The sequence below is a fragment of the Cherax quadricarinatus genome, chromosome 24, assembly GCF_038502225.1.
Source record: "Cherax quadricarinatus isolate ZL_2023a chromosome 24, ASM3850222v1, whole genome shotgun sequence".
Lineage (NCBI taxonomy): Eukaryota > Metazoa > Arthropoda > Malacostraca > Decapoda > Parastacidae > Cherax > Cherax quadricarinatus.
Genome location: NC_091315.1, coordinates 2,302,150 through 2,328,287, shown reverse-complemented (window position 1 = coordinate 2,328,287; position 26,138 = coordinate 2,302,150).

Here is a 26,138-nt window from a genome sequence, read left to right as displayed (position 1 = left end):
GTCAAGTGTGATAGATCCAGTGTTCATCAAGTGTGATGGTTCCAGTATTCGTCAAGTGTGATAGTTCCAGTGTTCATCAAGTGTGATAGTTCCAGTGTTCATCAAGTGTGATAGTTCCAGTGTTCGTCAAGTGTGATAGTTCCAGTGTTCATCAAGTGTGATGATTCCAGTATTCGTCAAGTGTGATAGTTCCAGTGTTCATCAAGTGTGATGGTTCCAGTATTCGTCAAGTGTGATAGTTCCAGTGTTCATCAAGTGTGATAGTTCCAGTGTTCATCAAGTGTGATGGTTCCAGTATTCGTCAAGTGTGATAGTTCCAGTGTTCATCAAGTGTGATAGTTCCAGTGTTCATCAAGTGTGATGGTTCCAGTATTCGTCAAGTGTGATAGTTCCAGTATTCGTCAAGTGTGATAGATCCAGTGTTCGTCAAGTGTGATAGATCCAGTGTTCATCAAGTGTGATGGTTCCAGTATTCGTCAAGTGTGATAGATCCAGTGTTCATCAAGTGTGATGGTTCCAGTGGTCAAGTGTGATAGTTCCAGTGGTCGTCAAGTGTGATGGTTCCAGTGGTCAAGTGTGATAGTTCCAGTGGTCGTCAAGTGTGATAGTTCCAGTGGTCGTCAAGTGTGATAGTTTCAGTGGTCGTCAAGTGTGATAGTTCCAGTGGTCGTCAAGTGTGATGGTTCCAGTGTTCATCAAGTGTGATAGTTCCAGTGTTCGTCAAGTGTGATGGTTCCAGTGGTCGTCAAGTGTGATAGTTCCAGTGGTCGTCAAGTGTGATAGTTCCAGTGTTCGTCAAGTGTGATAGTTCCAGTGGTCGTCAAGTGTGATAGTTCCAGTGTTCATCAAGTGTGATAGTTCCAGTGGTCGTCAAGTGTGATAGTTCCAGTGGTCGTCAAGTGTGATAGTTCCAGTGGTCGTCAAGTGTGATAGTTCCAGTGGTCGTCAAGTGTGATAGTTCCAGTGTTCATCAAGTGTGATAGTTCCAGTGGTCGTCAAGTGTGATAGTTCCAGTGGTCGTCAAGTGTGATAGTTCCAGTGGTCGTCAAGTGTGATAGTTCCAGTGGTCGTCAAGTGTGATAGTTCCAGTGGTCGTCAAGTGTGATAGTTCCAGTGGTCGTCAAGTGTGATAGTTCCAGTGGTCGTCAAGTGTGATAGTTCCAGTGGTCGTCAAGTGTGATAGTTCCAGTGGTCGTCAAGTGTAATAGTTCCAGTGATCTTCAAGTGTGATGGTTCCAGTGTTATGGAACCTAACAATTACTCTCGCAATAAAGGAACTACCACCTGCTCAGAGCCACATCAATCACCAGTTTACATCCATATTAATCTTGGGAAAACAGTGGTACAGTAGTGTGTATCTTAATTGGGACAATGATAGAATAAAACATTAATTTTGAAAATTAATGTTTATTTGGAAAATACATAGCAATGGTATGACAGATAATTGATTTAATAAGATATATGGCTACCCTTTGTATTTATAAGCATTGTACACGTTTTGGTATAAAATCGATCAATGTTGAACACATTTTGGCAAGTCTTCGTCGTGGAATTAGGTCCTAATAACAGCAGCAATTACGTAGCTTCTCCAGAGTTGGAAAGTCCTGTTTCGCGATCCTGAGTTTCGTTATTGCCCATAGATTCTCAATTAGTTGAGGTCAGGAGAGATTCCCGGCCAATTTCGCGTAGCCCACTCTCTTCGAAGCCTGTCAGTAATTTTCTGACAAAGGGCATTTAGTTAGGACATCAGATATGATCAGGAAATCTTGATAAAGGCCCCACACACATCTGAAGCTCTTGTGGACACTATGGGGTCGTCTACGGGACAAAGGAGATGCGAGTAACGTGAGAAAAAACAGGAAATATTACAGGACTCTGTGGAAATGAGAGGTATGAGAGGGTTCTGAGCAAGGTGCCCCGTGGCCTGGTGGTTAAAGCTTTCGCTTCACACGGTGAGGAGTCCGGGTTCAATTTCCGGCGAGGGTAGAAACACTGAACGTGTTGTGTTTCCTTTCACCGGTTGTCAATGGTCACCATCAGTAAAATGGGTACCTGGGTGTTAGTCGACTGGTGTAAGTCGCATCCTGGGACAACTGAGCTAATTTGCCCGAAATGAGCTGCATAAAAAGCTGCTTTCTACGTAGTAGTATGTCACTGATGTCAGCTATGGTCTGTACATGTACATGTACTTGTAGTAAGTAAAGATATTATTATATTATTAAGCCAAGCGCTGTGTGTAAACACGGGAAGCGTGTGTGTTCGAACACGCAAATTGGCTGCGGCTTGGGCGCGCAGATGTATGGAAGCACAGAGCACCTGGTAGTGGAAGCCTAAATACCTACAGTTGCTTCTCGCTCTTTCCTCTAACCACTTCCGGTCTTATTCTCATGCCATCACAGTGCACACTGATGGTTCTAAATCCTCTAATGGTGTTGGGTTTGCAGCAATGTTTCCTGACAACGCAGTGCGAGGGCAGTTATAGACTCGGCTAGTATTTTTACAGTGCTTTGCAAGCTATAAAAAAAATGATTCACATCATCCCCTGGTTCTTCGTATACAACTTTGCTTACACAGTATCTCTAGCAAGAACATAGATATTGTTTTCTGTTGGGTCCTTGGTCATGTTGACGTACAGAGCAATGAACAGGCAGACTGCTGCGAGGTCAGCAGTACATGACCTCCCAGTTTCATACAGAGGTGTTCAATTCACAAACTATTTTGCTGTAGTTTCAAACCACCTTTACAACCGTTGGCAGCAAAGTTGGTCTGATATGTTACTTAAATTACATTCTACTAAATCAAGTTTAGGCATCTGGACATCTTGTCGTCGATGTCGAGGACTGAAGACTGCACTCTCCTGTCTTCGCACTGGCCAAACTCGTCTTACTCTCGGGTATCTCATGGAGAGGCGCCCTGTTCCACTCTCTGAGAATTGCCGGGTTCCACTTTCGGTTAGCTATATTCTGCTCGACTGTCTGGTCTATCAACGAGCATGCAGAATTTACCTCCGACGTCGTCACCGCTCTAACACCCTGACTTTATCTTCCCTCCTTGCTGACGGACCCACCTTTCACACAGACTCCCTCGTTGACTTTTTCACAGCGACTGATTTACTACACAAACTTTTATGATAATTCCTCTAGTACATCTCACTGCCGTTTCTAACTCTCCATCTGTTGTCCACTCCACCCCTGCTACTGTATAATCCTGCAATATCTCCTATTTGCCCCACTGCTCTGTATAACCCTTGTAGTTTTAGCGCTTCTTGTGGATTATAATAATAATAATCACCGTCCACACATTACACGAGCAAGTAGTTCTTGCTCCAGCGCTGCCATCACTAACCTAACTCACATGTTTTCTTTCCCTTATATATTGTGATTGTTTTCTGTTTTTTGAATTGAAGAAAAACCCAGCTGGAGAATTGTCTCCAAATAAAATACGTTATGTGATACATTTTCATGTATATTCCTCAAATATGAGCCTATTTATCTTTCTCTGAGGCTTCTTCAGCATTTATTTATCTTATATACAATCTGTGAATCAAAACTTGATACCATATAATAATGACGTTTAACATGAGTATTTTAGTGAAAACAATTCTGGTATTTAAACTCAAATTTGGTAACTATAAAACTTAGCACCTTTCAAGATAATCCTTGTTCATTATTCATTAAGTAATTTTTCATAAGTACTCCAGTGTTAATCATTTCTTCAGCCTTAGCTAGAATATCTTCAAACTTGCCAGAAGAAGAGTAAATGGGAAGACTGAGAGCCAGGGGATGAGCAGCCGTTGGCTGGGAAGCCTGACTGCAAGTTGAGCCACTTCTTCCTGGGTTTTGGCATCGTCCCTAATGACCAGAATAACTCGCAGTGGGAGAAAACCCAGCGAATAAACGACCTACTTTCTTACCCAGGGTCGTGACACCTCGATAAAAAGTAGAAAGTCAAGAAAAAGTTAAGAACTGTAGGATAGTATAAACGTCTATTGCAAATAAATGACGTCTCACTCTCTCTCTCTCTCTCTCTCTCTCTCTCTCTCTCTCTCTCTCTCTCTCTCTCTCTCTCTCTCTCTCTCTCTCTCTCTCTCTCTCTCTCTCTCTCTCTCTCTCTCTTTCTCTCTTTATTTGCACAAATATTTTACAGGTTTAGGAGTTCTTAACTTTATTTACAAGCAAAGACCTCGTATATACATTACCTTTTTCAAAGCCTTTTTATTGTCATGAGGCATATAAATAGGGAATAGGATGAAATTGGAGCCAGATGTGGATCATCGATTTCATTTGGTCAGCTGACGTTGTTATGGATGTCATTATTCTGTACGAACATGTTCTAGACTCTAGCCATCGTAGGAATAAATGATCTCAGATGAAGTGATGTTCTTGAGAAGGGTACAGCCAGAGTGTTGTTGCTGTCTACCTCTGGTCTTGTTGTGTAGAATCATTTTCTCACTGTCTGTGAGGTGGAGCCAAGTGTGGTACTTTGACAATATTGGTGTTGAACAAACAGTCAGCCCACCCGCATCCACCCAGTGTTGAAGGCTCTGTTGAAATGACAGATCTGTCCAGGCCGTGTTCAGAGGAGTGATGAGACGCTTTACTCTGTTCTTTAGTTTGTCAAGATGTAGGTGAGACGAAGGGCAGGCAATCCAAGAAAGTGGAACATACTCAAGATGTGGATGCATTGTGCCTCGTACAAAATTTGTAACATTCTCTGTGAAGCAGATGCGAGATATTTCCAAATGCTATTAGCTTTCTGGCCTCCTGGAATGCAAGATTTACTACGTAGTTCTTCACGGTCAGTTTAAAATTTAATTTCACTCCAGAGATTTCAGTCTCATGCCCGGGTTCCAACACACTCCCATTTATTCTTACCATTTCTTCATCATTACCATCAAGACGCCTAGAGACCATCATCATTTGTTTATTCTCTGAAGCAAATGTAACTTGCCATGTTTTCCCCAGGCTCAATTAGCTGTAAGCTTGTGACTGATGTAAATGAGAGCAGTTGGTATTTTCTTTCTCTGATAAGTAAATGTCAGAGCAAAGCCGTCAGTATATACATGGGATTCTGGGATGAGACGAAGGTCATTGAGGTAGACATTTCATAACAAGGGCGTAAGCACACTTGGAACACTTGCACCTATAGTGTTTTGTTCACTCTGTCCCATTGAGAACTACGCTTAGAGTTTACCTTTAAGGTAATTACTGAGGAGGCATACTGCAGAGCCAGCAGCTCAGTGCTATTATACAGCTGATCTTGGATTCATCAAGTGGTTGGTGCCACAAAGTGTAGAGGTTTAACAGCAGAACAGCAGCAAAGTGATCTTTCCTTAAGCCATATTGACGATCGACAAATGCTGTCATCTGCCATCGATTTTGACTGCCAAATTAAATAAAAATTTGTTGAGAAAATTGCTGTAAAATCTGCTAATATAATTACAGCAAAAAAAGAAAAGTTTACAGTTTCGTTATGTAATTAATTGTCAAAATTTAATAATTCGCTTTTGAAACATAAACATGATTACCTAATTATTGTGATTTAAAATGCAGTAACTTTTAACAGTTATGTATCTGATTAACCCAACAATCAGGAAAGGCAATCAGAAGCTCGTGAACGGAATATGTTATGGCCACTTTGCAGCATTATTAACAGTAATAAATGTTTTTTACAGCGCTTGTTAGAGAATATTTTATTATCATCAGGAAGGTTATAAATGAATTCCGTATTGAATATTTACATGACAGTCTGGCACCGGCACACAGAGTTTATACTTTATCTTATTTCTGTCCTGCCAATGATAACTGATAGTTGTGCTCCCATATCCAGTCTATGGATAGTAGTGACTAATTTATTGTGCCATTCATATTCATTTTTAGATGGTAATGGCTAAGTATCCATGAAGGTGGGACTAATTAGGCATCCCAGAAGGTGGGACTAGTTAGGCATCTCAGAAGGTGAGACTAGTTGGGCATCCCAGAAGGTGGGACTAATTAGGCATCCCAGAAGGTGGGTCTAGTTAAGCATCCCAGAAGGTGGGACGAATTAGGTATCCCAGAAGGTGGGACTAATTAGGCATCCCAGAAGGTGGGACTAGTTAGGCATCCCAGAAGGTGGGACTAGTTAATTCCATATTGGAAGGAGAGAGTGCGGAGGAAGTGAATGTGTTCAGATTTTTGAGAGTGGACTTGTCAGTCGAGTCTATGAAAGCGAACATCAACATTGACAAGGAAAAAAGGTGTGTGGTGCACTGAGGCATCTGAGGAGACAAAGAATGAGAGTATAGTTGCACCAATACTCTTATATGGGTGTGAAGTATTGGTTGTGAACGTTGCAGTGAGGGGGAGGCTGGAGGCAGTGGAGAAGTCATGTCTCAGGGCAATGTGTAGTGAGAATATTATGCAGAGAATATGGAGTTTGGAGATTAGAAAGAGATGCAGGGTTAATGAAAGTACACAAATAACTCGCACATGGAAGAGAGAAGCTTACGACGACGTCTCGGTCCGACTTGGACCATTTACAAAGTCACACTAATCAGAAGTGGAGCAGGACGGCTATATATATAGGCAGGAAGAGGTAGTGATGGTAATAGTACTAGCAGTGGTAGTAGTAGTAGTAGTAGTAGTATTAGTAGCAGTAGTAGTAGTAGTAGTAGTAGTAGTAGTAGTAGTAGTGGTGGTAGTGGTAGTAGTAGGGAATTAAGGAGGAGGAGCCAGTCAAATACAAAGAAAGGGGAGCACTGCAAGGGAGCTAGGTGCCCACAGAGGGAGAGCAAGTGCACAGAGGTGGGGTGAAGGGAAAGTGATGAAATAAATAATGAAGGAACAGAAATACACGACAGAAGAAAGGAGAAAAGGGAGAAGAAGAAAAAAATAAGTAATCAGGTTAAGTCACGGGTGTTCTGAAGTTTGAAGTGTTTTACAATGTAGTGGGAGAGGAAGGCATCTATAGAGACGAAGCCAGGACTAAGATTCATACAAGGAAAGCTGTGTATTACAGAGGATTCAACTAGACGGCGACTGTTAGAGTTGGAAGTAGGGAAGACAGTTTTAGCAGAAGACCAGTCAATAGGATGGCTGTGATCTCTGACGTGACAGAACAGAGCATTGTTAGTGTCGGCAAGCCTAACACTATTTTTGTGCTCCCTAAGTCTGTCAGAAAGAGATCAGCCAGTTTCTCCAAAGTACTGAAGAGGACAGGAGGAGCAAGAAATAGAGTAGACACCAGGAACATCTGTAGAGGGAGGAGAGGTATGAACGAGATTAGTGCGAAGAGTGTTAGTCTGGCGGAAAGTAAGCTTGATGTCTAAGGGACGGAGAGAATTGTTGAGATTAGAAAGACCGGAAATGTAGGGAAGGCAGAGGACAGAAGAGTTCCCAGGAGTAGAGAGTTTGGGAGAGAAGAAATTATGTTTAGCACGTGAGAAGGCAGAGTCTATGAAATGGGAAGGGTAGCCAAGATGGGAAAACGAATTATGAAGAGTGGAAATTTCTGCTGGAAGGAACTGAGGATCACAGATGCGGAGGGCACGGAGAAAGAGGGAGATAAGAACACTTTTCTTGACAGGGGAAGCATGACAGGGAAAAGTAGTGAATGTACATGCCACTGTGCATAGGTTTTCGGTAAATGGAAAAGGAAAAACCTGTATCTGAGCGGTGGACATGGACATCAAGGAAAGGAAGCAAGGAATTAGATTCCCATTCAGCTTTAAACTTAATGGAAGGGGCAAGATTATTAAGAGCTTCAAGAAAAGGTTGGAAGAGACTGGTGTCATGAGGCCAGAGAGCAAAGATGTCATCCACATAGAGGAGCCAGAGAGAAGGTTGCACATCGACGGTAGGATGAAGAACAGTCTCGAAGTATTCGATGTAAAGATTAGCAAGGACAGGAGAGAGAGGAGAGCTCATAGTGACACCGAAGGTTTGAGAATAATATTTCCCTTGGAAGGAAAAGGAATTAGAGTCCACACAGACGCAGATAAGATCAGGAAAGACTTCAATAGATATTGGGAGATGTAGAAACCCTTCAAGGGCCTTATCTCTAAGGAAATCAAGGACATCATCAAGAGAGACATTGGTGAAGAGGGACTCAACGTCAAGACTAAGCATCTTACAGGTTGGGAGAGAGCGAACCCATTCAAAGAAGTCTTGAGAGTGACGGAGGTGGGCAGGAAAAAAAGTACCAAGAAAGGGAGTGGGAGTTTTGGCCAACCAAGAAACAAGAGAATAAGAGACAGAGCCTCTAGAGGATATGATAGGATGAAGAGGAATATCAGGTTTATGAGTTTTGGGAAGGCCATAGAAATAGGGAAGAGAGGGACAGATGACACGAAACCGTTGAACAAGGTCAAAGTCAGGAGGACAGAGGTCAGAGAGAGTCCTTAGTTTCTTGTTGAAAGTTCTCTTGATGCGATCAAGAGGGTTGGAAATGAGAGGAGTGTAGGTACGTGAGTCAGAGAGCAAGACATCAGCTTTATGGAGGTAATCCTCGTGATCAAGGATAACTACCGAATTACCTTTGTCAGAAGATAGTATGACAATGTTAGTGTTAGATTTAAGAGAAGAAAGGGCAAGTTGGTAATGGTGCAGTAGGTGGTGACTCTTAGAAAACAGACTAACAAGAGCAGGAAGGAGAGCGCCACGAAAAGTGGACAAGTCAGGAAGATTACAGGAGCGAGATTGACGAAAGGAATCAAAAGAGCTAATCAGGGCAATACCAGCGCAAGGGGTAGGCGAAGTGGCAAAGGAAAGGCCAAAACCAAGAAGTTCAAGCTCATACTGAGAGAGTGAGACAGAAGACAAGTTAGTAACACAGTCACAGACTCTGCCTTCTCACGTGCTAAACTTAATTTCTTCTCTCCCAAACTCTCTACTCCTGGGAACTCTTCTGTCCTCTACATTTCTGGATTTTCTAATTTCAACAATTCTCTCCGTCCCTTAGACAACAAGCTTACTTTCCACCAGACTAACACTCTTCGCACTAATCTCATTCATACCTCTCCTCCCTCTACAGATGTTCCTGGTGTCTACTCTATTTCTTGCTCCTCCTGTCCTCTTCAGTACTTTGGAGAAACTGGCCGATCTCTATCTGACAGACTTAGGGAGCACAAAAATAGTGTTAGGCTTGCCGACACTAACAATGCTCTGTTTTGTCAAGTCAGAGATCACAGCCATCCTATTGACTGGTCTTCCACTAAAATTGTCTTCCCTACTTCCAACTCTAACAGTCGCAGTCTAGTTGAATCCTCTCTAATACACAACTTTCCTTGTATGAATCTTAGTCCTGGCTTCGTCTCTGTAGATGCCTTCCTCTCCCACTACATTGTAAAATGCTCCAAACTTCAGAACACCCGTAACTTAACCTGATTCCTTATTTTTTCTTCTTCTCCCTTTTCTCCTTTCCTCTTTCGTTTTTGCGTTTCTTTCTTCTGTCATGTGTTTCTGTTCCTTCATTATTTATTTCATCACTTCCCCTTCCCTCCACCTCTGTGCACTTGCTCTCCCTCTGTGGGCACCTAGCTCCCTTGCAGTGCTCCCCTTTCTTTGTATATGATTGGCTCCTCCTCCTTATTTCCCCACTACTACCACTACCACTACTACTACTACTACTACTACTACCACCACTACCTCTTCCTGCCTATATATAGCTGTCCTGCTCCACTTCTGGTTAGTGTGACTTTGTAAATGGTCCAAGTTGGACCGAAACGTCGTCGTAAGCTCCTCTCTTCTATGTGCTGTATAAATTTGTAGTGGAGGGAAAAATGACGCAGGGGTTGTCCTAGGAAAAGATGGAATGAGGGTTAAAGGAGGCTTTGTATGCTAAGAGCTTGGACTTTCAACAGACATTTCTGAGCTTGTTAGATAGGTGTAAGTAGAGGCAAGTGGTTTTCATACTTGGCATGCTGTTGGAGTGTGACCAAGGTAACATTTCTTCTTGTGTGTGGGACATTATTTACAACTGACATCCTTCACCTGTGGTGAATGGTATCCTAATAGGTAATTATCACTTCATGATTCTCTCTCAGATGACAATATAGACAGAACAATATAAGGAAGAAGTATATTTCTTCCCTTTAAGCAAAAGGTATTCTGACTTCTCTAATTACTGTCTATCTTCCATTGCTAGATCCTGAAATCTGGCAGCATAGAGCACAGGCCCGTGTCACAGGCCAGCTATGAAGGTCAGATAATAAATGCACTTATAGGTCCACCAAACCACCTATGCACATATAGGTGAGTGTCAACGTGTCCTCCTTCACTTGATCCTGGTCTTAACTGCCATGATAAAGGGTTTTGTCACCAGAGGAAACCCGCTGACCTCTCAGCCTCCATTAGTGTCATTACAAGAAATTTCCTAATGTCTTTTTTACCTCACTTTATCACCAAGTTTCGTGATCTCTCACATTCAAGGATTTTTCTATCACAAATCGTGATTTTTTTCAGGATTAGCTTTCTTGTTTATTATTTACACTAATTGGCTCCTGATTTGTGATCCTCTTGTGGGAGTAATTATGTGTTGGGAGGTTTCCTCTTTTGCTGCCTCACTGCCACACTCACGCCAGTAATGTCACTCAGAAACTATTCAATTCTCTCCTTTGCCTTGCTGATCTGCCTTGAAATTTCTCGTTCTATGTTGGTGTGGTTGTTCATAGACACTATCATTCATTAATTAATGTCTAGTTGTTCGTAGTACGATCCTGGTGGCACCCAGTATCGGTAGCAGTTTTAACTGTAGGCTTAACCTTGCTCGCTTAAGCTTGAAGGGGTTAACTAACAGCGCCTGGCCCCACCTCTTCACTGGTCGCTAATAGGTCCACTTTCTCACTGCTCCAAGAGCTTTATCGTAACTCTTCTTAAAGTTATGTATGAATCCTACCTCCACTACTTCACTTTCCATATTGCTTCACTTCCTGACAATTCTAAGGTTGAATACTTCCTAACATCCCTTTGACTCATCTGAGTTTCAAACTTTCAGGTGTGTTCCAGTGATCCTGTGTCACATCTCTGAAACACTGTCTCTGCACATTGCCCTTTTTGTTAATTCCTCTCAGTATTGTATACTGTCTTCTAGTGTCGTCAGGTCCATTGCCTCTTAACCTATCCTCGTAAGACATGACCCTCAGCTCTGGGACTAGTCTTACCGCAAACATTTCAACTTTCTCTAATTTCTTTACGTGCTTGACTCGGTGTAGTACCCATACAGGTGCAGCACACTCCAGTATGAGCCTGACGTACACGGTGTACAGTGTCTTGAATGATTCCTTACTTAGGTATCGAAACTCTGTTCGCAGGTTTGACAGGTATCCACATGCTGCAGCAGTAATTTGTTTGATATGTTCCTCAGGGGATGTGCTCGATATGATTCTCAATTTATAGTCCTTTTCCTTGAGTGAAGTTTGCAGCCTTTGACCCCCGAGCCTGTATTCCGTCTGGGGTCTTCTTTGTCCTTCTCAAAACTTCATAACTTTACACTATGTGGGGTTAAACTTCAGAAGCTATTTGTCGGCCATTTGTATGTATGTATGCATGTGTGTGTGGGGGGGAGGGTATGTGTGTATTGTGTGTGTGTGTCTGTCTGTGTTTGTGTTTTATGTATATTAATGTTTGTTGGTGAGTGTTTCAGTGACTAGGTTTCCATAAAAGCCAGAGCAGTCAGTCTCTCTCAAGGTATCTTACAGTTAAATGCAGGTTCAAGGTTATATTACACTCCCACTGGGGAGAGAACATTGGTTACATTACCCTCCCACTGGGGAGAGAACATTGGTTATATTACCCTCCCACTGGAGAGAGAACATTGGTTATATTACCCTCCCACTGGGGAAAGAATATTGATAATATTACTCTCCCACTGGGGAGAGAACATTGGTTATACTACCCTTACACTGGGGAAAGAATATTGATTATATTACCCTCCCACTAGGGAGAGAGCATTGGTTATATTACTCTCCCACTGGGGAAGAAACAATGGTTATATGACCCTCCCACTGAGGAGAGAACATTGGCTATATTACCCTCCCACTGGGGAGAGAACATTGGTTATATTACCCTCCCACTGGGGAGAGAACATTGGTTATATTACTCTCCCACTGGGGAGAGAGCATTGGTTATATTACCCTCCCACTGGGGAGAGAACATTGGTTATATTACTCTCCCACTGGGGAGAGAACATTGGTTATATTACCCTCACACTGGGGAGACAACATTGGTTATATTACCCTCCCACTGGAGAGAGAACATTGGTTATATTACCATCCAACTGGGGAAAGAATACTGATAATATTACCCTCCCACTGGGGAGAGAACATTGGTTATACTACCCTTACACTGGGGAAAGAATATTGATTATATTACCCTCCCACTGGGGAGAGAACATTGGTTATATTACCCTCCCACTGAGGAGAGAACATTGGTTATATTACTCTCCCACTGGGGAGAGAACATTGGTTATACTACCCTTACACTGGGGAAAGAATATTGATTATATTACCCTCCCACTGGGGAGAGAACATTGGTTATATTACCCTCCCACTGAGGAGAGAACATTGGTTATATTACCCTCCCACTGGGTAAAGAATATTGATTATATTACCCTCCCACTGGAGAGAGAACATTGGTTATATTACTCTCCCACTGGGGAAGGAACATTGGTTATATTACCCTCCCACTGGAGAGAGAACATTAGTTATATTACCTTCCCACTGGGGAGAGAACATTGGTTATATTACTCTCCCACTGGCGAGAGAACATTGGTTACATTACCCTTCCACTGGGGAAAGAATATTGTTATAATACCCTCCCACTGGGGAGAGAACATTGGTTATATTACCCTCCCACTGGGGAGAGAACATTGGTTATATTACTCTCTCACTGGGGAAGGAACATTGGTTATATTACTCTCCCACTGGCGAGAGAACATTGGTTACATTACCCTTCCACTGGGGAAAGAATATTGTTATAATACCCTCCCACTGGGGAGAGAACATTGGTTATATTACCCTCCCACTGGGGAGAGAACATTGGTTATATTACCCTCCCACTGGGGAGAGAACATTGGTTATATTACTCTCTCACTGGGGAGAGAACATTGGTTATATTACCCTCCCACTGGAGAGAGAATATTAGTTACATTACCCTCCCACTGGGGAGAGAACATTGGTTATATTACCCTCCCACTGGGGAGACATCGTTAATTATAATATCCTCCCACAGGGGAGAGAACATTAGTTATATTACCTCCCACTGGGGAGAGTACATTAGTTATATTACCTCCCACTGGGGAGAGTACATTGTTTACAATAACTTTGCCCTGGGGAGAGAACATTGGTTATATTACCCTCCCACTGGGGAGAGAATATTTGCTATATTACCCTCCCCTTGGGGAGAGAACATTGGTTATCTTACCCTCCCACTGGGGAGAGAACATTAGTTATATTACCCTCCCACTAAGGAGAGAACATTGGTTATATTACCCTCCCAGTGGGGAGAGAGCATTGATTATATTACCCTCCCTCTGGGGAGAGAAAATTTGTTATATTACCCTCCCACTGGGGAGAGAACATTAGTTATATTACCCTTCCACTGGGGAGTGAACATTGGTTACATTACCCTTCCACTGGGGAAAGAATATTGTTATAATACCCTCCCACTGGGGAGAGAACATTGGATATATTACCCTCCCACTGAGGAGAGAACATTGGTTATATTACCCTCCCACTGGGGAGAGAACATTGGATATATTACCCTCCCACTGGAGAGAGAATATTAGTTACATTACCCTCCCACTGGGGAGAGAACATTGGTTATATTACCCTCCCCCTGGGGAGAGAACATTGGTTATATTACCCTCCCACTGGGGAGAGAACATTGGTTATATTACCCTCCCACTGGGGAGAGAACATTGGTTATATTACCCTTCCACTGGGGAGAGAACATTGGTTACATTACCCTCCCACTGGGGAAAGAACATTAGCTATATTATCCTTCCACTGGGGTGAGAACATTCTTTATATTACCCTTCCACTGGGGAGAGAATATTAGTTATGTTACCCTACCACTGGGGAGAGAACATTAGCTGTATTACTCTCCAACTGGTTAGATAACATTGGTTATATTACCCTCCCACTGGGGAGAGAACATTGGTTATAATACCCTCCCACTGGGGAGAGAACATTAGTTATATTACCCTCCAACTGGTTAGATAACATTGGTTATATTACCCTCCCACTGGGGAGAGAACATTGGCTATATTACCCTCCCACTGGGGAGAGAACATTGGTTATCTTACCCTCCCACTGGGTAGAGAACATTGGTTACATTACCCTCCCTCTGGGGAGAGAACATTGGTTATATTACCCTCCCTCTGGGGAGAGAACATTGGTTATATTACCCTCCCACTGGGGAGAGAACATTGGTTATATTACCCCCCACTGGGGAGAAAACATTGGCTATATTACCCTCCCACTGGGGAGAGAACATTGGTTATATTACCCTCCCTCTGGGGAGAGAACATTGGTTATATTACCCTCCCACTGGGCAGAGAACATTGGTTATATTACCCTCCCACTGGGCAGAGAACATTGGTTATATTACCCCCCACTGGGGAGAGAACATTGGTTATATTACCCCCCACTGGGGAGAGAACATTGGTTATATTACCCCCCACTGGGGAGAAAACATTGGCTATATTACCCTCCCTCTGGGGAGAGAACATTGGTTATATTACCCTCCCACTGGGCAGAGAACATTTGTTATATTACCCTCCCGCTGGGGAGAGAACATTGGTTACATTACCCTCCCACTGGGGAGACAACATTGGTTATAATACCCTCCCACTGGGGAGAGAACATTAGTTATATTACCCTCCCACTGGGGAGAAAACATTGGTTATATTAAGTTCCCACTGGGGAGAGAACATTGGTTACATTACCCTCCCACTGGGGAGATAACATTGGTTATATTACCCTCCCACTGGGGAGATAACATTGGTTATATTACCCTCCCACTGGGGGAGAACATTGGTTATATTACCCTCCCTCTGGGGAGAGAACATTGGTTATATTACCCTCCCACTGGGGAGAGGACATTAGTTATATAACCCTTCCACTGGGGAGAAAACATTGGTTATATTACCCTCCCACTGGGGAGAGAACATTAGTTATATTACCCTCCCACTGGGGAGAGAACATTGGTTATGTTACCCTCCCCCTGGGGAGAGAACATTGGTTATATTACCTTCCCCCTGGGGAGAGAACATTGATTATATTACCCTCCCACTGGGGAGAGAACATTAGTCATATTACCCTTCCACTGGGGAGAGAACATTGGTTATATTACCCTCCCACTGGGGAGAGAACATTACTTATATTACCCTCCCACTGGGGAGAGAACATTGGTTATATTACCCTCCCTTAGGGGAGAGAACATTGGTTATATTACCCTCCCCCTGGAGAGAGAACATTGGTTACATTTCCCTCCCATTGGGGAGAGAACATTAGTTATATTTCCCTTCCACTGGGGAGAGAACATTGGTTATATTACCCTCCCTTAGGGGAGAGAACATTGGTTATATTACCCTCCCCCTGGGGAGAGAACATTAGTTACATTACCCTCCCACTGGAAAGAGAACATTGGTTATAATACCCTCCCACTGGGGACAGAACATTGGCTATATTACCCTCCCACTGGGGAGAGAACATTGGTTATAATACCCTCCAACTGGGGAGAGAACATTAGTTATATTACCCTCCCACTGGGGAGAAAGCATTGGTTATATTAAGTTCCCACTGGGGAGAGAACATTGCTTGTATTACCCTACCACTGGGGAGAGAACATTGGTTATATTACCCTCCCACTGGGGAGAGAACATTGGTTATATTTCCCTCCCACTGGGGAGAGAACATTTGTTATATTACCCTCCCACTGGGGAGATAACATTGGTTATATTACCCTCCCACTGGGGAGAGAACATTGGTTATATTACTCTCCCACTGGGTAGAAAACATTGGTTATATTACCCTCCCTCTTGGGAGAGAACATTGGTTATATTACCCTCCCACTGGGGTGAGAACATTGGTTATATTACCCTCCCTCTGGGGAGAGAACATTGGTTATATTACCCCCCACTGGGGAGAGAGCATTGGTTATATTACCCTCCCACTGGGGAGAGAACATTGGTTATATTACCCTCCCACTGGGGAGAGAACATTGGTCATATTACCCTCCCACTGGGGAGATAACATTGGTTATGTTACCCTCCCACTGTAAAGAGAACATTGGTTATATTACCCTCCCACTGGGGAGAGAACATTGGTTATATTACCCTCCCACTGGGGAGAGAACATTGGTTATATTACTCTCCCACTGGGTAGAGAACATTGGTTATATTACCCTCCCTCTGGGGAGAGAACATTGGTTATATTACCCTCCCTCTTGGGAGAGAACATTGGTTATATTACCCTCCCACTGGGGAGAGAACATTGGTTATATTACCCTCCCTCTGGGGAGAGAATATTGGTTATATTACCCCCCACTGGGGAGAGAGCATTGGTTATATTACCCTCCCACTGGGGAGAGAACATTGGTTATATTACCCTCCCACTGGGGAGAGGACATTGATCATATTACCCTCCCACTGGGGAGATAACATTGGTTATGTTACCCTCCCACTGTAAAGAGAACATTGGTTATATTACCCTCCCACTGGGGAGAGAACATTGGTTATATTACCCTCCCACTGGGGAGAGAACATTGGTTATATTACCCTCCCACTGGGGAGAGAACATTATCTACATTACCCTCCCACTGGAAAGAGAACATTGATTATAATACCCTCCCACTGGGGACAGAACATTGGTTATATTACCCTCCCACTGGGGAGAGAACATTGGTTATATTACCCTCCCACTGGGGAGAGAACATTGGTTATATTACCCTCACACTTGGGAGAGAACATTGGTTATATTACCCTCCCACTGGGGAGAGAACATTAATTATATTACCCTCCCACTGGGGAGAAAACATTGGTTATATTAAGTTCCCACTGGGGAGAGAACATTGGTTATATTACCCTCCCACTGGGGAGATAACATTGGTTATATTACCCTCCCACTGGGGAGAGAACATTGGTTATATTACCCTCCCCCTGGGGAGATAACATTGGTTATATTACCCTCCCACTGGTGAGAGAACATTGGTTATATTACCCTCCCACTGGTGAGAGAACATTGGTTATATTACCCTCCCACTGGGGAGATAACATTGGTTATATTACCCTCCCACTGGGGAGAGAACATTGGTTATATTACCCTCCCACTGGGGAGATAACATTGGTTATATTACCCTCCCACTGGTGAGAGAACATTGGTTATATTACCCTCCCACTGGGGAGAGAACATTGGTTATATTACCCCCCACTGGGGAGAGATCATTGGTTATATTACCCTCCCACTGGGGAGAGAACATTGGTTATATTACCCTCCCACTGGGGAGAGAACATTGGTTATATTACCCCCCACTGGGGAGAGATCATTGGTTATATTACCCTCCCACTGGGGAGAGAACATTGGTTATATTACCCTCCCACTGGGGAGAGATCATTGGTTATATTACCCTCCCTCTGGTGAGAGAACATTGGTTATATTACCCTCCCACTGGGGAGAGAACATTGGTTATATTACCCCCCACTGGGGAGAGATCATTGTTTATATTACCCTCCCACTGGGGAGAGAACATTGGTTATATTACCCTCCCACTGGGGAGAGAACATTGGTTATATTACCCCCCACTGGGGAGAGATCATTGGTTATATTACCCTCCCACTGGGTAGAGAACATTGGTTATATTACCCTCCCACTGGGGAGAGATCATTGGTTATATTACCCTCCCACTGGGGAGAGAACATTGGTTATATTACTCTCCCACTGGTGAGAGAACATTGGTTATATTACCCTCCCACTGGGGAGAGAACATTGGTTATATTACTCTCCCACTGGGGAGAGAACATTGGTTACATTACCCTCCCACTGGGGAGAAAACATTGGATATAATTCCCTCCCACTGGGGAGAGAACATTGGTTACATTACCCTCCCACTTGGGAGAAAACATTGGTTATATTAGTCCCCACTGGGGAGAGAACATTAGTTAGGTGTTCACTGTTGAGTGGAACCACTTTTCATTCTGACTTATAAAACAAATTTTTTTAAAATTACCGTTATCAGTGAATTTTAGAAACTCTGCCTCGTTAAAATCAGACGCGTTACTCTCTCTGTGAGGGAGTGAGTCCTCCTGGGGGAGTGAGTCCTCCTGGGGGAGTGAGTCCTCCTGGGGGAGTGAGTTTTTTTTATGGGAGTGAGTCCTCCTGGGGGAGTGAGTCCTCCTGGGGGAGTGAGTCCTCCTGGGGGAGTGAGTCCTCCTGGGGGAGTGAGTCCTCCTGGGGGAGTGAGTCCTCCTGGGGGAGTGAGTCATCCTGGGGGAGTGAGTCATCCTGGGGGAGTGAGTCCTCCTGGGGGAGTGAGTCCTCCTGGGGGAGTGAGTCCTCCTTTGGGAGTGAGTCCTCCTGGGGGAGTGATTCCTCCTGGGGGAGTGAGTCCTCCTGGTGGAGTGAGTCCTCCTGGGGGAGTGAGTCCTCCTGGGGGAGTGAGTCCTCCTGGGGGAGTGAGTCATCCTGGGGGAGTGAGTCCTCCTGGGGGAGTAAGTCCTCCTGGGGGAGTGAGTCCTTCTGGGGGAGTGAGTCCTCCTGGGGGAGTGAGTCCTCCTGGGGGAGTGAGCCCTCCTGGGGGAGTGAGTCCTCCTGGGGGAGTGAGTCCTCTTGGGGGAGTGAATCCTTCTGGGGGAGTGAGTCCTCCTGGGGGAGTGAGTCCTCCTGGGGGAGTGAGTCCTCCTGGGGGAGTGACTCCTCCTTGGGGAGTGAGTCCTCCTGGGGGAGTGAGTCCTCCTGGGGGAGTGAGTCCTCCTGGGGGAGTGAGTCCTCCTGGTGGAGTGAGTCCTCTTGGGGGAGTGAGTCCTCCTGGTGGAGTGAGTCCTCCTAGGGGAGTGAGTCCTCCTGGTGGAGTGAGTCCTCCTGGTGGAGTGAGTCCTCCTAGGGGAGTGAGTCCTCCTGGTGGAGTGAGTCCTCCTGGGGGAGTGAGTCCTCCTGGGGGAGTGAGTCCTCCTGGTGGAGTGAGTCCTCCTGGTGGAGTGAGTCCTCCTGGGGGAGTGAGTCCTCCTGGTGGAGTGAGTCCTCCTGGTGGAGTGAGTCCTCCTGGGGAAGTGAGTCCTCCTGGTGGAGTGAGTCCTCCTGGTGGAGTGAGTCCTCCTGGTGGAGTGAGTCCTCCTGGTGGAGTGAATTCTCCTGCGGAAGTGAGTCCTCCTGGGGGAGTGAGTCCTCCTGGGGGAGTGAGTCCTCCTGGGGGAGTGAGTCCCTCCTGGAGAGGTGGGTGTAGCGGTGTAACCTACACTGTCTCCTGACACAGGTCTGCCCCGGTATAACTTCCCACCAGTCACTTCCTGATATAATTTCCCAATTCCCATCTTTTGTCAAGGAAAATCCCAAATTAGACTTTAGAAGCCAAATATTTAACTACCATTTTGCAACATTCATCAGTCACCAGATTTTTTCTGGAAATTATGGATTAATTTTCTTGACTATGATGACTCAAGGACATGACAAGTGTGTGTGGACGAGAAGTTGACAGTAATAATGTTGACACGGTTACCTGCAATATGTTAAGTAAAAGGAGACACTGAAGATTAAGACACATGTAGAACACCTTACTGTCTTTATTGATGAAGCGTTCCGCCTACATAGCAGGCTTCTTCAGTCAAATAGAAAGGCAGCAGGTGTAGTGAAACAGAGATGTTGTAAAAGTGTGGAGGTGGTCAGTCCCTCAGCCTTGAGGAGAGTCCAGCTCCATGGTCTCAACACAATGGTATGACCACATACCATTTTCAACGGAAGGACACACGGTGCCCCATGGCCTGGTGGTTAAAGCTCTCGCTTCACACGGTGAGGGGTCCGAGTTTGATTCCTGGCGAGGGTAGAAACACTGGACGTGTTTCCAAACACCGGCTTTCCATGTTCACCCATCAGTAAAATAGGTACCTGGGTGTTAATGGACTGGTGTGGGTCGCATCCTGGGACAAAACTGACCTAATTTGCGGGAAATGCTCAGCATAACAAGCGGCTTTCTATATAGTAGTATGTCACTGATGTCAGCTATGGTCTGTATACCTTGTACATGTACTTGTATACCTTGTACATGTACTTGTATACCTTGTACATGTACTTGTATACCTTGTACATGTACTTGTATACCTTGTACATGTACTTGTATACCTTGTACATGTACTTGTATACCTTGTACATGTACTTGTATACCTTGTACATGTACTTGTATACATTGTACATGTACTTGTATACCTTGTACATGTACTTGTATACCTTGTACATGTACTTGTATACCTTGTACATGTACTTGTATACCTTGTACATGTACTTGTATACCTTGTACATGTACTTGTATACCTTGTACATGTACTTGTATACCTTGTACATGTACTTGTATACCTTGTACATGTACTTGTACACCTTGTACATGTACTTGTATACCTTGTGCATGTACTTGTATACCTTGTACATGTACTTGTATACCTTGTGCATGTACTTGTATACCTTGTACATGTACTGGTATACCTTGTACATGTACTTGTATACCTTGTACATGTACTTGTATACCTTGTACATGTACTTGTATACCTTGTACATGTACTTGTATACCTTGTACATGTACTGGTATTAAATAATGATATTATTATTATTTTTAAGTGCAACTAACGGGACATATTATTGTAGCAACGTATCGCCCTCCACGAACTATGTCACGCTAGCATAACACCTTGTGGAGAGTTGTTAATAATTAGATATTTTCTACATTTCTGTGTCAAATAATTCGTCATGTCTGAATTAATATCCTTCGTTTCACTTTAACTTAGTTTCGTAAAAAATTAATATCCTTCGTTTAACTTCAACTTAGTTTCGTAAAAAAATAATATCCTTCGTTTAACTTCAACTTAGATTCGTAAAAAAATAATATCCTTCGTTTAACTTCAACTTAGTTTCGTAAAAAATTAATATCCTTCGTTTAACTTCAACTTAGTTTCGTAAAAAATTAATATCCTTCGTTTAACTTCAACTTAGTTTCGTAAAAAATTAATATCCTTCGTTTAACTTTAACTTAGTTTCGTAAAAAATTAATATCCTTCGTTTCACTTCAACTTAGTTTCGTAAAAAATTAATATCCTTCGTTTCACTTCAACTTAGTTTCGTAAAAAATTAATATCCTTCGTTTAACTTCAACTTAGTTTCGTAAAAAAATAATATCCTTCGTTTAACTTCAACTTAGTTTCGTAAAAAATTAATATCCTTCGTTTAACTTCAACTTAGTTTCGTAAAAAAATAATATCCTTCGTTTAACTTCAACTTAGTTTCGTAAAAAATTAATATCCTTCGTTTCACTTCAACTTAGTTTCGTAAAAAATTAATATCCTTCGTTTAACTTCAACTTAGTTTCGTAAAAAAATAATATCCTTCGTTTAACTTCAACTTAGTTTCGTAAAAAATTAATATCCTTCGTTTCACTTCAACTTAGTTTCGTAAAAAATTAATATCCTTCGTTTAACTTCAACTTAGTTTCGTAAAAAAATAATATCCTTCGTTTAACTTCAACTTAGTTTCGTAAAAAATCTTTACGAGTTCAGTAATTATTCCCTTTTTTTAAATAATTTCTATAATTAACATTAACTGTTATTTAGAGAGTTAGACAACAAGTGTTTGCAGGATGCTCAGCTGAGATAATTTCTTTGCTAACAATTACATAAAATATTAAATCTTAGATTATACCCCGAAAAACAATCACAGAAACAGTATAATGTTATCCTTTATTGACAACGTTTCGCCCGCACAGTGGACTTTATCAGGTCACAAACAGATCTACATGGGTGAATAGTACATGACTGACTTGATCAAGCCAGCTGTTGTCAATAAAGGATTGCATGATGCAGTATTTATGCTTATTCTCCCATCGTGTCAGTATTTTATACCTTTTATCTCCAGATTATAGGTAAATATATCACGGATCAGCCGCTTAATGATTATTGTTTTAAAAGGCTTTTATACCGCGTCATCACGGGTATTAAACGGAATTAAATATTAACCTGAAGATTATCAAACAAATAACACTGTGTCTCCACCAGCTGGTGCATTATCTGGAGTATGTGTCTCCACCAGCTGGTACATTATCTGGAGTCTGTGTCTCCACCAGCTGGTGCATCATCTGGAGTCTGTGTCTCCACCAGCTGGAGCATTATCTGGAGTCTGTGTCTCCACCAGCTGGTACATCATCTGGAGTCTGTGTCTCCACCAGCTGGTGCATCATCTGGAGTCTGTGTCTCCATCAGCTGGTACATCATCTGGAGTCTGTGTCTCCACCAGCTGGTGCATTATCTGGAGTCTGTGTCTCCACCAGCTGGTACATCATCTGGAGTCTGTGTCTCCACCAGCTGGTGCATTATCTGGAGTCTGTGTCTCCATCAGCTGGTACATCATCTTCAGTCTGTGTCTCCACCAGCTGGTACATCATCTGGAGTCTGTGTCTCCACCAGCTGGTGCATTATCTGGAGTCTGTGTCTCCACCAGCTGGTGCATTATCTGGAGTCTGCGTCTCCACCAGCTGGTAGATTATCTGGAGTCTGTGTCTCCACCAGCTGGTGCATTATCTGGAGTCTGTGTCTCCACCAGCTGGTACATTATCTGGAGTCTGTGTCTCCACCAGCTGGTACATCATCTGGAGTCTGTGTCTCCACCAGCTGATACATTATCTGGAGTCTGTGTCTCCACCAGTTGGTACATCATCTGGAGTCTGTGTCTCCACCAGCTGGTCCATTATCTGGAGTCTGTGTCTCCACCAGCTGGTGCATTATCTGGAGTCTGTGTCTCCACCAGCTGGTGCATTATCTGGAGTCTGTGTCTCCACCAGCTAGTAGATTATCTGGAGTCTGTGTCTCCACCAGCTGGTGCATTATCTGGAGTCTGTGTCTCCAGCTGGTACATTATCTGGAGTCTGTGTCTCCACCAGCTGGTACATCATCTGGAGTCTGTGTCTCCACCAGCTGATACATTATCTGGAGTCTGTGTCTCCACCAGTTGGTACATCATCTGGAGTCTGTGTCTCCACCAGCTGGTCCATTATCTGGAGTCTGTGTCTCCACCAGCTGGTGCATTATCTGGAGTCTGTGTCTTCACAAGCTGGTACATTATCTGGAGTCTGTGTCTCCACTAGCTGGTACATCACCTGGAGTCTGTGTCTCCACCAGCTGGTGCATTATCTGGAGTCTGTGTCTCCACCAGCTGGTACATTATCTGGAGTCTGTGTCTCCACCAGCTGGTGCATTATCTGGAGTCTGTGTCTCCACCAGCTGGTACATCGTCTGGAGTCTGTGTCTCTATCAGCTGGTACATCATCTGGAGTCTGTGTCTCCACCAGCTGGTACATTATCTGGAGTCTGTGTCTCCACCAGCTGGTACATCATCTGGAGTCTGTGTCTCCACCAGCTGGTGCATTATCTGGAGTCTGTGTCTCCACCAGCTGGTACATCATCTGGAGTCTGTGTCTCCACCAGCTGGTACATTATCTGGAGTCTGTGTCTCCACCAGCTGATACATCATCTGGAGTCTGTGTCTCCACCAGCTGGTACATCATCTGGAGTCTGTGTCTCCACCAGCTGGTACATTATCTGGAGTCTGTGTCTCCACCACCTGGTGCATCATCTGGAGTCTGTGTCTCCACCAGTTGGTACATCATCTGGAGTCTGTGTCTCCACCAGCTGGTACATTATCTGGAGTCTGTGTCTCCACCAGCTGGTACATCATCTGGAGTCTGTGTCTCCACCAGCTGGTGCATTATCTGGAGTCTGTGTCTCCACCAGCTGGTACATCATCTGGAGTCTGTGTCTCCACCAGCTGGTGCATTATCTGGAGTCTGTGTCTCCATCAGCTGGTACATCATCTGGAGTCTGTGTCTCCACCAGCTGGTACATCATCTGGAGTCTGTGTCTCCACCAGCTGGTGCATTATCTGGAGTCTGTGTCTCCACCAGCTGGTGCATTATCTGGAGTCTGCGTCTCCACCAGCTGGTAGATTATCTGGAGTCTGTGTCTCCACCAGCTGGTGCATTATCTGGAGTCTGTGTCTCCACCAGCTGGTACATTATCTGGAGTCTGTGTCTCCACCAGCTGGTACATCATCTGGAGTCTGTGTCTCCACCAGCTGATACATTATCTGGAGTCTGTGTCTCCACCAGTTGGTACATCATCTGGAGTCTGTGTCTCCACCAGCTGGTCCATTATCTGGAGTCTGTGTCTCCACCAGCTGGTGCATTATCTGGAGTCTGTGTCTCCACCAGCTGGTGCATTATCTGGAGTCTGTGTCTCCACCAGCTAGTAGATTATCTGGAGTCTGTGTCTCCACCAGCTGGTGCATTATCTGGAGTCTGTGTCTCCAGCTGGTACATTATCTGGAGTCTGTGTCTCCACCAGCTGGTACATCATCTGGAGTCTGTGTCTCCACCAGCTGATACATTATCTGGAGTCTGTGTCTCCACCAGTTGGTACATCATCTGGAGTCTGTGTCTCCACCAGCTGGTCCATTATCTGGAGTCTGTGTCTCCACCAGCTGGTGCATTATCTGGAGTCTGTGTCTCCACAAGCTGGTACATTATCTGGAGTCTGTGTCTCCACTAGCTGGTACATCACCTGGAGTCTGTGTCTCCACCAGCTGGTGCATTATCTGGAGTCTGTGTCTCCACCAGCTGGTACATTATCTGGAGTCTGTGTCTCCACCAGCTGGTGCATTATCTGGAGTCTGTGTCTCCACCAGCTGGTACATCATCTGGAGTCTGTGTCTCCACCAGCTGGTGCATTATCTGGAGTCTGTGTGTCCACCAGCTGGTATATTATCTGGAGTCTGTCTCCACCAGCTGGTGCATTATCTGGAGTCTGTGTCTCCACCAGCTGGTACATTATCTGGAGTCTGTGTCTCCACCAGCTGGTACATCATCTGGAGTCTGTGTCTTCACCAGCTGGTACATTATCTGGAGTCTGTGTCTCCACCAGCTGGTACATTATCTGGAGTCTGTGTCTCCACCAGCTGGTGCATTATCTGGAGTCTGTGTCTCCACCAGCTGGTACATCATCTGGAGTCTGTGTATCCACCAGCTGGTACATCATCTGGAGTCTGTGTCTCCACCAGCTGGTCCATTATCTGGAGTCTGTGTCTCCACCAGCTGGTGCATTATCTGGAGTCTGTGTCTCCACCAGCTGGTGCATTATCTGGAGTCTGTGTCTCCACCAGCTGGTACATTATCTGGAGTCTGTGTCTCCACCAGCTGGTACATTATCTGGAGTCTGTGTCTCCACTAGCTGGTACATCATCTGGAGTCTGTGTCTCCACCAGATGGTACATTATCTGGAGTCTGTCTCCACCAGCTGGTACATCATCTGGAGTCTGTGTCTCCACCAGCTGGTCCATTATCTGGAGTCTGTGTCTCCACCAGCTGGTGCATTATCTGGAGTCTGTGTCTCCACCAGCTGGTGCATTATCTGTAGTCTGTGTCTCCACCAGCTGGTACATTATCTGGAGTCTGTGTCTCCACCAGCTGGTACATTATCTGGAGTCTGTGTCTCCACTAGCTGGTACATCATCTGGAGTCTGTCTCCACCAGATGGTACATTATGTGGAGTCTGTGTCTCCACCAGCTGGTACATCATCTGGAGTCTGTGTCTCCACCAGCTGGTGCATTATCTGGAGTCTGTGTCTCCACCAGCTGGTATATTATCTGGAGTCTGTCTCCACAAGCTGGTGCATTATCTGGAGTCTGTGTCTCCACCAGCTGGTACATTATCTGGAGTCTGTGTCTCCACCAGCTGGTACATCATCTGGAGTCTGTGTCTCCACCAGCTGGTACATTATCTGGAGTCTGTGTCTCCACCAGCTGGTACATTATCTGGAGTCTGTGTCTCCACCAGCTGGTGCATTATCTGGAGTCTGTGTCTCCACCAGCTGGTACATCATATGGAGTCTGTGTCTCCACCAGCTGGTACATCATGTG